At 46.3% G+C, this 13,435-nt stretch overlaps 1 pseudogene; it reads left to right on the forward strand.

The window, feature by feature from the left end:
- LOC138750883 (zinc finger protein 91-like) overlaps window positions 1-9,945 on the forward strand; it is a 34,808-nt pseudogene extending 24,863 nt beyond the window's left edge.
- The last annotated feature ends 3,490 nt before the right edge of the window (window positions 9,946-13,435 follow it).

Genomic DNA, 13,435 nt, shown 5'->3' on the forward strand with positions numbered 1-13,435 from the left:
GCTTGCCATTCTTTAAATGACTCCATGTATTCTTTAATAAGAGAAAGTATATCCTTTATCTTGCCTTTCCCTTCTTCTATTTCACTGTACTCTTCCTCTTCCTCTTCTTCTTCCTCTGGGTTGGCCATCTGTTGTTTCTTTGTTGCCCTTCTCTTCTTTCTTGTTTTTGTTGTCTTCTATGTTCTCCTCTTGCTGCAGGTGTTCTGCAGCTGTCGTTGCCGGCTGTGGAGATCGACTCCCCAGCTGGTCACCCCTCCCGTCGGTGTGTTTTTTTTCATGCGCGGTTGCGCACTTTTACTCGGCTCAGCGAGCCATTTTTTAGTCCATATTCTACCGACCTGATGGAGCGGGTTTCTCTCTCCACCTCTGGCCTCTTCAAACAGGTAAGGCCTTTTCCTTCATCTTCCGTTGTCTTCTCTTCCTCTGTTCTTACCGTTGGTTTCGACTTTTCTTTTTTCGTCGCCATCTTCTTTCCACCTTTATATTCACTTTACTTTGATTTTTATTTTTGTGCCTTTGTGTTTTGCTTTGTTTTTTCTGACTTTTCTAGAGAGGGCTGGAGTTCACCGTCCGGCCACTACTCCATCACGTGACTCCTCCCTTATATGAAACTCCTTAATGTCACAACACTTGAAAGAAAAACTGCTTGACATAAAACAGTCCAACGTTGTTCTAAACACACTTTAAAAGTCAAAGTGCTATGGAAATGTAAACATTGAATATAAAGAAAGGACAATCTTTCTATATTGTTAGTTTGTGAGGAAACCCCATGGCACCTGTGCAGTGACTGCCTGAGCGCAGCCACTCCATTAATTGGCAACTCCCTCTGTGCAGCGGCTGCCCCGTCACGTGACGATTGCCCAGGCTTGTGCGCACTGATGTCACAGGGCTGCAAGCATCCTTGAGCGCCGTTCCCTCAGCAATGGCCTAGTCCACGAAGGAGGCAGCGGCTTGGGCCCGGGGTTTGGGGGGGGGGGGGGTTGGTGGTGGTGTGGAGGTAAGACTTGTACTGGATGGGCAGAGCTGGAGGGGAGTCCTGAGTGCTCGGGGCCTGGACCTTTTTGGAGCCGTGCAGCCTGGGAGGGTGAATGCAGCCTTTGTATGAAAAAGAAAGTGTGTTTGTGTGAGAGTAGGTAAACAATATAAACAAAATGACTGACAATAGGTGCAGGAGTAGGCCCTTCGAGTCAGCACCGCAATTCACTGTGATCATAGCCGATCATCCACAATCAGAACACCATTTCTTCCTTCTCCCCATATCCCTTGACTCCACTATTCTTAAGAGCTCTAACTCTTTCTTGAAAGCATCCGAAGAATTGGCCTCCACTCCCATCTGAGGCAGAGCTTTCCACAGATCAGTAACTCACTGGGTGAAAAAGTTTTTTCTCAACTCCGTTCTAAACAGCCTACCCCTTATTCTTAAGCTGTGGCCTCTGGTTCTGGGCTCCCCCAACATCAGGAACGTGTTTACTGACTCTAGAGTGTCCAATCCTTTAATAATTTTAAATGTTTCAATCAGATCCCCTTTCATCTTTGTAAATTCCAGTGTATACAAGCCCAGTTGCTCCAATCTTTCAAATAATGCTGTCCTGCCATCTGCACTTCCTCAATAGCAAGAATGTCCTTTCTTAAATTTTGAGACCAAAACTGCACACAATACTCCGGGTGAGGTCTCACCAGGGCCCTGTACAACTGCAGAGGGACCAATGTGCATTAATTCCGATAGTGATCTGCCTTCCTGTTTTTGCCACTAAAGTGGACAGCCTCACATTTATCCACATTAAACGGCATTTGCCCACTCAACCAACCTGTCCAAGTCACCCTGCATTCTTTTAACATCCACCTCACATTTCAGACGGCTACCCAGCTTTGTGTCATCTGCAAATTTGCTCATTATAATTAGTCCCTTCATCTAAATCAGTGGTCCTCAGTGTTTTTTGCCATAGGTCCCACTTTAATTTTTCAAAAAAACGTATGACCCACCATTAGTGGAAATAAGTTATAGATTCAAAAGAAGTTTTAATTAAATTATTTATTGCAAGTGTATTTCAATGCAATTAAGGTTGGGAATACACTGGAACACACATTTAACATTCAACTATTCAGTATGTCAACCATCACAAACACACATTCAACAAAATGAGTTTATTTTTTCAAACCAACTTTAAAAATTTTTTCCACAATATTCCTACGCCCCACTAAAATATTCTTAGGCCAACAGCCCACCAGTGTAATGTATATTGAAATTGCTGTGGTCCCAACACCAAGCCTTGTGGTACTCCGCTAAGTCACCGCCTGCCGTTCTGAAAGGGACCTGTTAATCCCAACTCTTTGTTTCCTGTCTGCCATTGGTGCGGCCGGGGTGGGGGGGTCAGGGGCTGCAGCCGGACACACTCGCTGCTCACAGCGTTGTCAGGGACCCTTCTCCTTTTCCCATCCCCTCACCGGCCCGACTATGGGGGGATGAGACCCCAACCGGACCTCGGTGCTGCTCGCCCTCTTTCCCAAGGCCGCACCCCCCCTTCCCAGGGCCGCGCACCCCCACCTCCTTCGCAAGGCCCCACTTTTGTCCTCAGTTGTACCATCGGAGGTCTTAATAAACACTCAGAGAAGCTTGTAAGTTTACAGCACAAACTTTTACTACATCTCAGGCCGCCGATCATGTATGAATACACTGTTGCACTGAGCATGCTCAACACTCAAGTGTGATGTGGCTTTTACGGTCTTGCAGTGCTCATGCTCCAGCATAAAATAGTCGCAAGTTTCCACTGTATGTAACACCCCAAAAAGGGCCGGTACCGGGTTCGAGCCCGAGCCCCGGCTGCTCCCCTCCCGATCCGCCCGCCCGGAGCAAATATCATCCCCAACATGGTACTGGCCCGTTGCTAAGAGAACGGCGCTCAGAGACACGCGTGACCCTATGACGTAATCTCGCACACACCTGGGGTGGAACACGTTATCACGTGACGGGCAGCCACCGCCCAGTAGGTGGGGCGGAGGAAATCAGAGGAGCGGCAGCGATCAAGCAGTCATTGCGCAGGCGCTCAGAGGCTTCCTGTATCTGGGAGCTGGAGCAGATGCTCCTTTTGCTGCTCGGTGAATCCGAATCCGGTTCTTCCCAACCGGGAAGATCATGTTGATGAGCTCAGGCGCTGCCTTTAACCAGTTCGGGCCCTGCTTCCCTGTGGGAATTGGCCGCTGCGCCAGGAGACCCAGCCGAGTGAAGTGTTCGGCCCTGGTAGGAAGGGCTCGCTCTGGAGGGTGGAGGCGGCCCTACAAAGGCCCGGGCGCCTGGTCTGGGCCCGATAGAGCGGGTTCAGGAAGCGGGGCATTTTCGGATCATAGAACAGCACAACACAGGCCCTTCGGCCCTCGGTGTTCTACCGACCCATATTCCTAAAGGAAGTACTAAACCCTCCCAACCCCGTAGATTCGTTTGGGTTCTGATATAGGTTGGGATTAGAGTGGGGACGGATACAGGGCTGTGGGGAGAGAGTGGGGCAGTGTGGGAACTAATACAGGGCTGTGGGGTCAGTGTGGGGACTAATACAGGGCTGTGGGGTCAGTGTGGGGACTAATACAGGGCTGTGGGGTCAGTGTGGGGACTGATGCAGGGCTCTGGGGAGAGTGGGGCAGTAGGATCAATGTGGGGACTGGTGCAGGGCTGTGGGAAGAAAGGGTCAGTGGGATCAGTGTGGGGACTAATAGACCGGTTGTGGGGAGAGTGGGATCAGTGTGGGGACTAATAGACCGGTTGTGGGGAGAGTGGGATCAGTGTCGGGACTGATAGACGATTGTGGGGAGAGTGGGGCAGTGGGATCAGTGTGGGGACAGATATAGGGCTGTGGGGAGGGAGTGGGACAGTGGGATCGGTGTGGGGACTGATGTGGCTGTGGTGAGAGTGTGGGGCAGTAGGATCGAAGTGGAGACTGATACAGGGCTGTGGGGTGACAGTGGGACCAGTGTGGGGACTGATACATGGCTGTGCAGGGAGAGTGGGACAATAGGATCCATTTGGGGACTGACACAGTGCTGTGGGGAGAGTGTGGGACAGCAGGATGGGTGTGGGGACTGATATGGTGTTGTGGGGCAGTGGGATCAGTGTGGGGACTGTTGCAGTAGGTAGGTGATTGTCAGTATTTGGAAAGTTGAAATCACCCATAACTCCATTCCAAAATCATCTTGCTTATCTGCTTCTGTGTCCTGAGGGCTATTTGAGTGCCAATAGACTACTCACAGCACAGTGATAACTCCCTTCCTGTTTTTGATTTCTACCCACACCGACTCAGTGAACACTGATGATGAGAAATTTATTTATGAATACTTTTCAATTGGCAGAAAAGCAGAGAAACGTTTTCGTGGGAGGGGATTGAAAAATTTTTTTTTAATACGGTTCTTGATAAATCAGCAAAGCAGATGCTATGACAAAGGCAGTGAAATCTACCCTGGTATTAATGAGAGAATTGAATTTAATGGATGCTTGGAGAAGATTTCAACTAAGGGAAAGGGACTATTCTTTCTATTCTAATGAACATGATTGCTACTCTAGCATAGATTTGTTTTTGGCATCAACTCAATTACAGTGTAGAATCATGGAAGCAGAATACAAAGCGAGACTTTTATCAGATCACTCACCTCTGGTAATTTTAATACAGGATAAACAACATGATATATTGATTGCGATTTTAATTCATAGCTGTTGAGAAGATCAGACTTCTGTGATTTTATAAGGAGACAAATTGAGATGATCTGTGAGACCAACTGCAATTCAACAACTAATAATTTATTGTATGGGATGTTCTAAAAGCATATTTAAGAGGAACAATAATAAATTATACTTCAAGGATTAATATACAAGGGAGGTGGCGAGTTAGAAAAAGAGATGCTCCATTTGGAAAAGGAGCTTCGACAATTGAATGAAGATCTACCGGGACCAATGCCTGAAGAGGGCGCACAAAATCAGTGAACCAGTGCGGACTCGAAAGGCCAACATGGCCTGTTTCCGTTCCGTAAATGGTTATATGGTTATGGTTAAAGGGGTTCTCCCCTTTGGGAGCATTGAGCTTCCCCCACCCGCCCTGAATTTTATAAAGATCTTGTGAGGCCTTTTTTTATGGAGGTTGAGACTCATAATCTCCTGGAATTATTTTTAATGGCAATACCTAAAGAAGATAGAGACCCACTGAAACTCATCTTATAGGTCTATTTCATTATTGAACTTGGATTATAAAATAGACTGGTGAAATCTTTTCTAAAATTAATAAATATGGACCAAACAGCTTTTGTCAAAAAGAGACCGTCTGCTGATAATGAAAGCAGATGGCTTAGTCCTATCCATCTGGCCCAAAGGAGAGGTGATTTGAGTGTAGCTGTGGCCTTGGATGCAGAAAGGGTATTTGATGGATTGGAATGGGACTTTATTATATCATGAACCTAATGCCAAAGTTGTAACTAAAGGACAAATTTCTCCAGCATTCCCCATCTAGATTTTGCAGACAAGGATGCCCACTATCCCCAGCTCTTTTTATACTGGCTATAGAACTGTTATCTGAGGCAATTCGGTGAGGTCCAGGTCTCAAGGGATTCAGGGTTAACCAGGTGGAACACAAAATTAATTTATTTGCAGATGATGTGTTGATATACTTTGTAGAAGCACTAACTTCATTACAAAAATTGTACTCAAAACTGGAAGAATAATGGAAAAGTCTCGGGTTATGAAATAAATAGGGATAAAAGTGAAATTATGCCACGTATGGGTGGGGATTATAGTCAATGTCAAAGAAATACTCCATTTAAATGGCCACCAAATGGGATAAAATATTTAGGGATTTAAACAGATAATAAATTACAGAATTGATACAAATTAAATGATCTCCCCTTGGTTACAAGGGTTGAAGAGGACTTGAACAGGTTCCTGTCTTTGCCAATAACATGAGTTGGCAGAGTCAATTGTGTAAAAATAAATATATTTCCTAAACTACAATATCTTTCAGTCACTGCCTATATAAGTACCTCGGAGGATTTTTCAGGAACTAAATGAACATGTCAGAAACTTTCTACAGAAGGGTGAGATGGCCAGAATCTCCATAGAAAAATTAATATGGAAATATGAGTTGGGAGGTTTACAGCTTCCAAATTTTAAAAAATGGTTATTGGGCAGCCCAAACTAAATTCCTTCCCTCCGTATATGAGGGAGGAGATAAGTCTTCATGGGTAAAAATAGAACTGTATAAAGTGGGAGAGAAGATAGCAGAAGATTTTGTATACAAATGGGATTCAAAATTATTGCCAGGTGAGAAAGAAGCCCCCTTGTTGAAACATTTAATTAACATCTGGAGTAAAACGTGGGGGAATATCTCCAAAAACACCCCACGCTCAGAATGGACTAAGGGATCAGATTTATCGAGGATTGTCATGGGCAGGGGCAACATGTTATTTGAACATTAAAAAACATGTTTGGTGTTGCTAATCATACAATATTCTGCTATTTCCCATTAAGAGCATACTTAAAGGATAAACAAAGTGTAGTGATGTGGAGATTCTGGTTCAAAAGGGAAACACAAAGAAATTTACTTCAGCAATGTATTTACCACTGCAAATGGGAACCACCAAACAGGGGATTCAGAAGTACACGGAGATGGGAATCGGACTTAAATGGAAGTATGGGTGATCAAAACTGGTCTGATCTATGCTGGGATTATGTGGCAAATACAACAAATGTAAGAATCAGATTGGTGCAATATAACATTTTGTACCAGCTGTATCACACCGCAAAAGGTAAATACATTTAAATCAGATGTTTCGGATTAATGATTTAGGTGTTGTGAGGAGATCGGAACTTTTCTACATCCAACTTGGGCATGCTCCAAGGTAAATCCCTTTGGGATAGATCTGAGGCAATTCTTAGAGCAAATGACAAGAATCCAATTTCCACAGAACCCTGAATTATTCTTATTGGGAAATATTGCTGCTAAAAGACCTAAAATGAGAGAGTCCCAACATTAAATAATATTTGTTAAGATTCCATTGGCAGTGGCCAGGAGATGTATCGTGGTTACTTGGAAGTCTGATTCTCATCTAGGTTTAGCCCGTTGGAATTCGGAAATGCATAGTGGTGTCCCCTTGAGAAGATTACATATAACCTGAGAAATAAGTAGGTAGAATGTGTCCTTACAAATATGGCAGCCATATTTCCAAAATGCAGATGCAGATTTTTAATTGCCCCCATCTCAACCACGAGACCCATGCTAACACTACCACAATGCTTCCCCCCCCCCCCCCCCGAGTTCAAAGTAAATTTTGAAATTGTGGGATAGTTGTCGGATTCCCGACAAAACATTTTTCCTTTTTTTCTTCTATTTTATTTCATCTCTTCATTTCTTTCTTTGGGGCTTATTTATTTTATCCACTTTTCAAGGGGGGGGGAGATGGGGATTATAGCCATCGTGTATCAAAGATTATTATTTTACTCTATTCATATTTTTTGTTCTTCTTGATTCCATATTTGTCATATAAAATTTAAATAAAATATTACAAAAAAGAAACTGATGACCACTGACAGACAGAACCAAGGTGCTCAACAAAGTGATCTCCCAGTCTGCGTCCAGTCTCTGATGTAGAGGAGACCATAGTGTAAGCATTGGATGCAGTAGATGACCCCTGCAGATTCACAAGTGAAATGTTGCTTCACTTAGAAGGATTGGTGCCAAAATGATGATTTTGGGGAGAAGGTGTGGATGCTAGTGGAGAGTCTCCTGCCCATCACAGGGGTAGGTACGAAGGGGATGATTGGTGGGGAAGGAGGAGGGGACAAGGGAGTCACGGAGGGAGTGGTCCCTGTGGAAGGTAGTGAGGGGAGGAGAGGGAATACAGTTTGTCTTAGTGGTGAGTGTCTAGTAGTAGGTGTCGGAAATGGTGGAGGCTAGAAGAGAAAAACCACTGAAGTGATGGGGGAAGCCCTCTCCCTGTCTGTCAGCCGAGTGAATTGAGAAATGCATGTGAATGGATTTGGAGCTGATTGGCTTTCCAGACCTTGCCGACATTCACATTGTTGAGGGAACTGCTTCAGTTGGGACTGAGATTAAAAACAGAAAATGAACTAAATTTAATTCCATAAATAAAACCCTCTGTAGAAGAACACAAAAACTGCAGATGCTGGAATTTTGAGTTGCAGGGAGTTAGTGGGTCAGGTCAGGTCACATCCAAGGCAAATGTTTCAGGTTAGGTCCTTTTACAAAACTTTCATTACATTTCTGATTCATTCTTGGTTCAATTAACGCCTATAAAGTCCCAACTTCCTGACTGAGGTGGGAATACACCCAATAGCTGACCTTGCACCTTTCTCTGAATAATGACATGGGTACACTTGTTTTGCAGGGTGATAAAAAGAGATGAGTTGTGGATCGGAATGAAAGGCAACGTTAGCACCAGTCACTTCAACGAAGAGGAGATGCTTGCGTGTTTTATTTCTGAGAAGAGATTACAAGCCACAGTGTGACCGGCAAGGCAGTGAGATTCACACCCCAGAATAAGAGTGTTAAGGACCACTGACTAAGGAATTTTGGCCAGTTGCGCAGTCACCGAGGGAAACACATCCTCTGAGAGGCTTTGATGAACTAAACAGGGGTGAAGCCAAATAATTTATTTTCCACATCGCTGAAGGAGTGAGCAAATATTTTCTGATAAAAGTGATCGATCGCTCTTGATGCTTGAAAAACAATTTTCTGACCCAGACTGAAATTTTTGCTTCAGGATTAGTTGGATTTTACCTGGAAGTAGTTGGATGAACCATGAGCAAACACCATGTTCTTTCCACCTACGATTTGATGCATCAAGAGCACATGCTAACCGAAACCTGGAGGGTCCACTCTGCCTTCTGAAATGAGTGCCCACCAGCGGGCCCACACCAGAGAATGCCTGTTAACATGCTTGGAGTGTGGGAAGGGCTTCACTAAGTCCTCTTACCTGAAGTCCCATTGGCGGATCCACACGGGTGAGAGGCCCTTCACCTGTCCTGAGTGCGGCAAGGGTTTTACTCAGTCCTCTGACTTGAAGTCCCACCGGCTGATCCACACCGGGGAGAGACCTTTCACCTGCCCTGAGTGTGGCAAGAGGTTCCGTCGATCATCAGACTTGCTAACCCACCAGCGTATCCACACTGGGGAGAGGCCCTTCACCTGCCCTGAGTGCGGCAAGAGCTTCACTCAGCCCTCTGATCTGAAGACCCACCAGCGGATCCACACCAGGGATAGGCCCTTCATCTGCCCTGAGTGTGGTAAAGGGTTCTGTCGATCGTGTGATTTGCTGACTCACCGGCAGGTTCACACTGGTGAGTGGTCCTTCACCTGCCCTGAGTGTGGCAAGGGGTTCACCCATTCCTCTGGCCTGAAATCCCACTGGCGGATCCACACAGGGGAGAAGCCCTTCACCTGCCCTGAGTGCGGCAAGGGATTCAATCGATCATCGGACTTGCTGACCCACCAGCGGATCCACAACAGGGAGATGCCCTTCATGTGCTCCGAGTGCGGCAAGGGCTTCACCCAGTCTTCTAACCTGAATTCCCATCGGCGGGTTCACACTGGGGAGAAGCCCTTCACCTGTTCTGAGTGTGGCAAGTGCTTTGCCCATTCTTCTAACCTAAAGTCCCACTGGCGGATCCACACCGCAACAGGCCTTGCACCTAACCCAAGTACAGCCTGGGGTTTGCCAAATGTTTCCACCTGATAACCTACTGGCACCTCTGCATCAGCGACAGGCTCTTTACCTGCCACAAGTGTAGCTTGGGGTTCAATTGATTGTCCAACTTGTTGACCCACCGGCGTGTTCAAACTGGCGAGAGGCCCTTCACCTGTGCAGTGTGTGGGAAAGGATTCACTCGGTCATTCAACTTGATGAACTACCAGTGGGTTCATGTCGGGGGGCAATGTTTAAATCTGTCATATGTTCAGTATTTAAGTGTATTTACATTTTAAATCAAATTAGGGACATGGGTTCGAACCCACTGCTGTTTGTAAGGAGTTGTCTGTTCTCCCTGTGACATGTTTGGGTTTCCTCTGGGTGTTCTGGTTTCCTCCCAACCTCCAAAAGCATACATGGATTGTAGGTTAATTGGGTGTATTTGGGCAGCATGGGCTCGTGGGCCGAAAGGGCCTGTTACCGTGCTGTATCTCTAAAATTAACAGAAATGTATTTTAAAAATTGAAACCGCTGGTATTTCCTGCTCCATAGGATAGTGGAGGTCAGATCATTAGGTGAAGATAAAAATACATTTACCAGATTGAAGAGTTAAAAGCTGTCACAAAAGAGAACAGGATATCTACAGCAGGATGCAGATTAGTTGGGAAGATGGGCCAAAACTGGCAAATGGCATTTAACTCTTCATATGAAGGTTGGTTGTATTGTGGATTATGTACAAGAGGGGTGGCCAACCTTTTAATTATAAATTTAGACATACAGCACGATAACAGGTCACTCTGGTCCACAAGTCAGTGCTGCCCAATTAATCTACACCCCGGGTATGTCCTCGTGGGCTGAAGTGGCCTGTTAATGTGCTGTAAGTCTAATTTAAAAATTAAAAGGTTAGCCACTCCTGGCTACACATTGTTGTAGCTGCCAACAATATATCGACAGGATGCAGAGTTGGGTGGAAAATTGACAGATGGAGTTCAATCCACATCAGTGTTTGGGAAGATCAAACTTGAAGGAAGAGAATGTGGTTAATGACAGGATTCTTAACAGTGTGGAAGAACAGAGGGACTTGGGGTCCAAATCCATACATCTTTCAAGGTTGCTGCACAGTTAAGAAGGATTATGGTGTTTTGGTCGGGGGAGTGAGTTCAAGAATCGTGAGGCAATGTTGCAGCTTTAGAAAACTGGTTAGACCTCACTTGGAATATTGTGTTCAGTTCTTGTTATCTCATTACAAGAAAGATGGAGGGAGTGCAGAGTAGATTTTCCAGGATGTTGCCTGGATTGGAGGCAAGGTTGCCAGAATCAGGGGATTTGTTTATGGATCAGAGAAGGATGACGATTGTCATAATAGAGGTCCACAAAATTATAAGAGGCAGAGCTGGGGTGGACAGACAGCACCTTTTTTTGTGGAGAGAGACTAGCAAACACCAGAGGACGTCTGTACAAGGTGAGGGGAGGAATATTCAGCGAGTAAGTTTTTTTAAAACACAATGGTAGGGGTCTGGAATGCATTGCCGGGGTGGTACAATAGGGACATTTAAAAGGTTTTTTTTTAAAACAGACACATGGATACAAAGAAAATAGAAGGTTATGGGTATGAGGTAGGGTATGTTCAGTAGGTCTCTATAGGTCAGCACAACATCGTGGGTTAAACGGCCTGTGGTGGGCTGTGATCTAAGTTTGAGGAGTTGTCAACACAGGGCATGACTGACACGGTGAATGACATAGCCCTAGAGAGAAAGACCCCAACAATGAAGACGCTGTTTACATCCGGTACCGCACGGATGGCAGTCTCTTCAATCTGAGGCGCCTGCAAGCTCACACCAAGACACAAGAGAAACTTGTCCGTGAACTACTCTTTGCAGATGATGCCGCTTTAGTTGCCCATTCAGAGCCAGCTCTTCAGCGCTTGACGTCCTGCTTTGCGGAAACTGCCAAAATGTTTGGCCTGGAAGTCAGCCTGAAGAAAACTGAGGTCCTCCATCAGCCAGCTCCCCACCATGACTACCAGCCCCCCCACATCTCCATCGGGCACACAAAACTCAAAACGGTCAACCAGTTTACCTATCTTGGCTGCACCATTTCATCAGATGCAAGGATCGACAATGAGATAGACAACAGACTCGCCAAGGCAAATAGCGCCTTTGGAAGACTACACAAAAGAGTCTGGAAAAACAACCAACTGAAAAACCTCACAAAGATAAGCGTATACAGAGCCGTTGTCATACCCACACTCCTGTTCGGCTCCGAATCATGGGTCCTCTACCGGCACCACCTACGGCTCCTAGAACGCTTCCACCAGCGTTGTCTCCGCTCCATCCTCAACATCCATTGGAGCGCTCACACCCCTAACGTCGAGGTACTCGAGATGGCAGAGGTCGACAGCATCGAGTCCACGCTGCTGAAGATCCAGCTGCGCTGGATGGGTCACGTCTCCAGAATGGAGGACCATCGCCTTCCCAAGATCGTATTATATGGCGAGCTCTCCACTGGCCACCGTGACAGAGGTGCACCAAAGAAAAGGTACAAGGACTGCCTAAAGAAATCTCTTGGTGCCTGCCACATTGACCACCGCCAGTGGGCTGATAATGCCTCAAACCGTGCATCTTGGCGCCTCACAGTTTGGCGGGCAGCAGCCTCCTTTGAAGAAGACCGCAGAGCCCACCTCACTGACAAAAGGCAAAGGAGGAAAAACCCAACACCCAACCCCAACCAACCAATTTTCCCTTGCAACCGCTGCAATCGTGTCTGCCTGTCCCGCATCGGACTGGTCAGCCACAAACGAGCCTGCAGCTGACGTGGACTTTTTACCCCCTCCATAAATCTTCGTCCGCGAAGCCAAGCCAAAGAAAAAAAGAGAGTGATGAAGAACAGAGAGACCTGGGGAACAGGGGCTTAGTTCCCTGAAAGTGGCCATTCTGGTGGACAGGACGGTGAAGCTTGTGTTTGGAAATGCAGGCCTTCATTGGGCAGGATGTCAAGTACAAAGATGGGACCCATGATACAGCCGCTTGCATGACCACACTTACAATGTTGTCCACAGTTCCGGTTTCCCAACTATAGGAAGGACATCAATAAGTTGAAGGAGTTCAGAAGAGATTCTGGGACGAGAGGGCTCAGGTTGCAAGGAGACATGGGATAGCCTAGGTTCCATCTCGGCCTGTGATACCCAATCCAGCAAGGCCCTACTTTCATCACGTTCTGAAGTGTGCCCATTACACCTTCAAATAGCACCTGGTGTCTGAACAACCTTGTGTGCTAGTGCGGGAGTTTCCATTCACCGGCACAGTTGGTGTCGTGGTAAGTACAACACCTTTACAGTATCAGCAATCGGACCGGAGTCCATATCCCAGGCTGTCTGTAAGGAGTTTGTATGTTCTCCCCGTGTCTGTCTGGGTTTTCACAGGGGCTCCAGTTCCCTCCTACAGGTCGAAACATACTGGGGATGCAGGTACATTGGGTGACCTTGTGGGCCGAAGTGGCCTGTTACCATAGTGATTATCTAACAAAAAATAAAATTCCCCAGCCATGAGGCTCCTCTTGATCTCAAGCCGAAGTGGCCACCCTGAGACCAGGCTCCCTGGTTTTTCACTCTGTTCTTCAATGAGGAGGTTAGTCCCACCCCCACCACCTGGCTCTTTTACAATGAGCCTTGGTCACGTTTCCCTCTGAACATTAGACACATCCAGTTTTCCCCATGAAGCTTCCTGTTGAATCTGCGTGCACTGCCCTTCCAGATGGTGAG

The sequence above is a fragment of the Narcine bancroftii genome, unplaced genomic scaffold (genome assembly GCF_036971445.1).
Source record: "Narcine bancroftii isolate sNarBan1 unplaced genomic scaffold, sNarBan1.hap1 Scaffold_290, whole genome shotgun sequence".
Lineage (NCBI taxonomy): Eukaryota > Metazoa > Chordata > Chondrichthyes > Torpediniformes > Narcinidae > Narcine > Narcine bancroftii.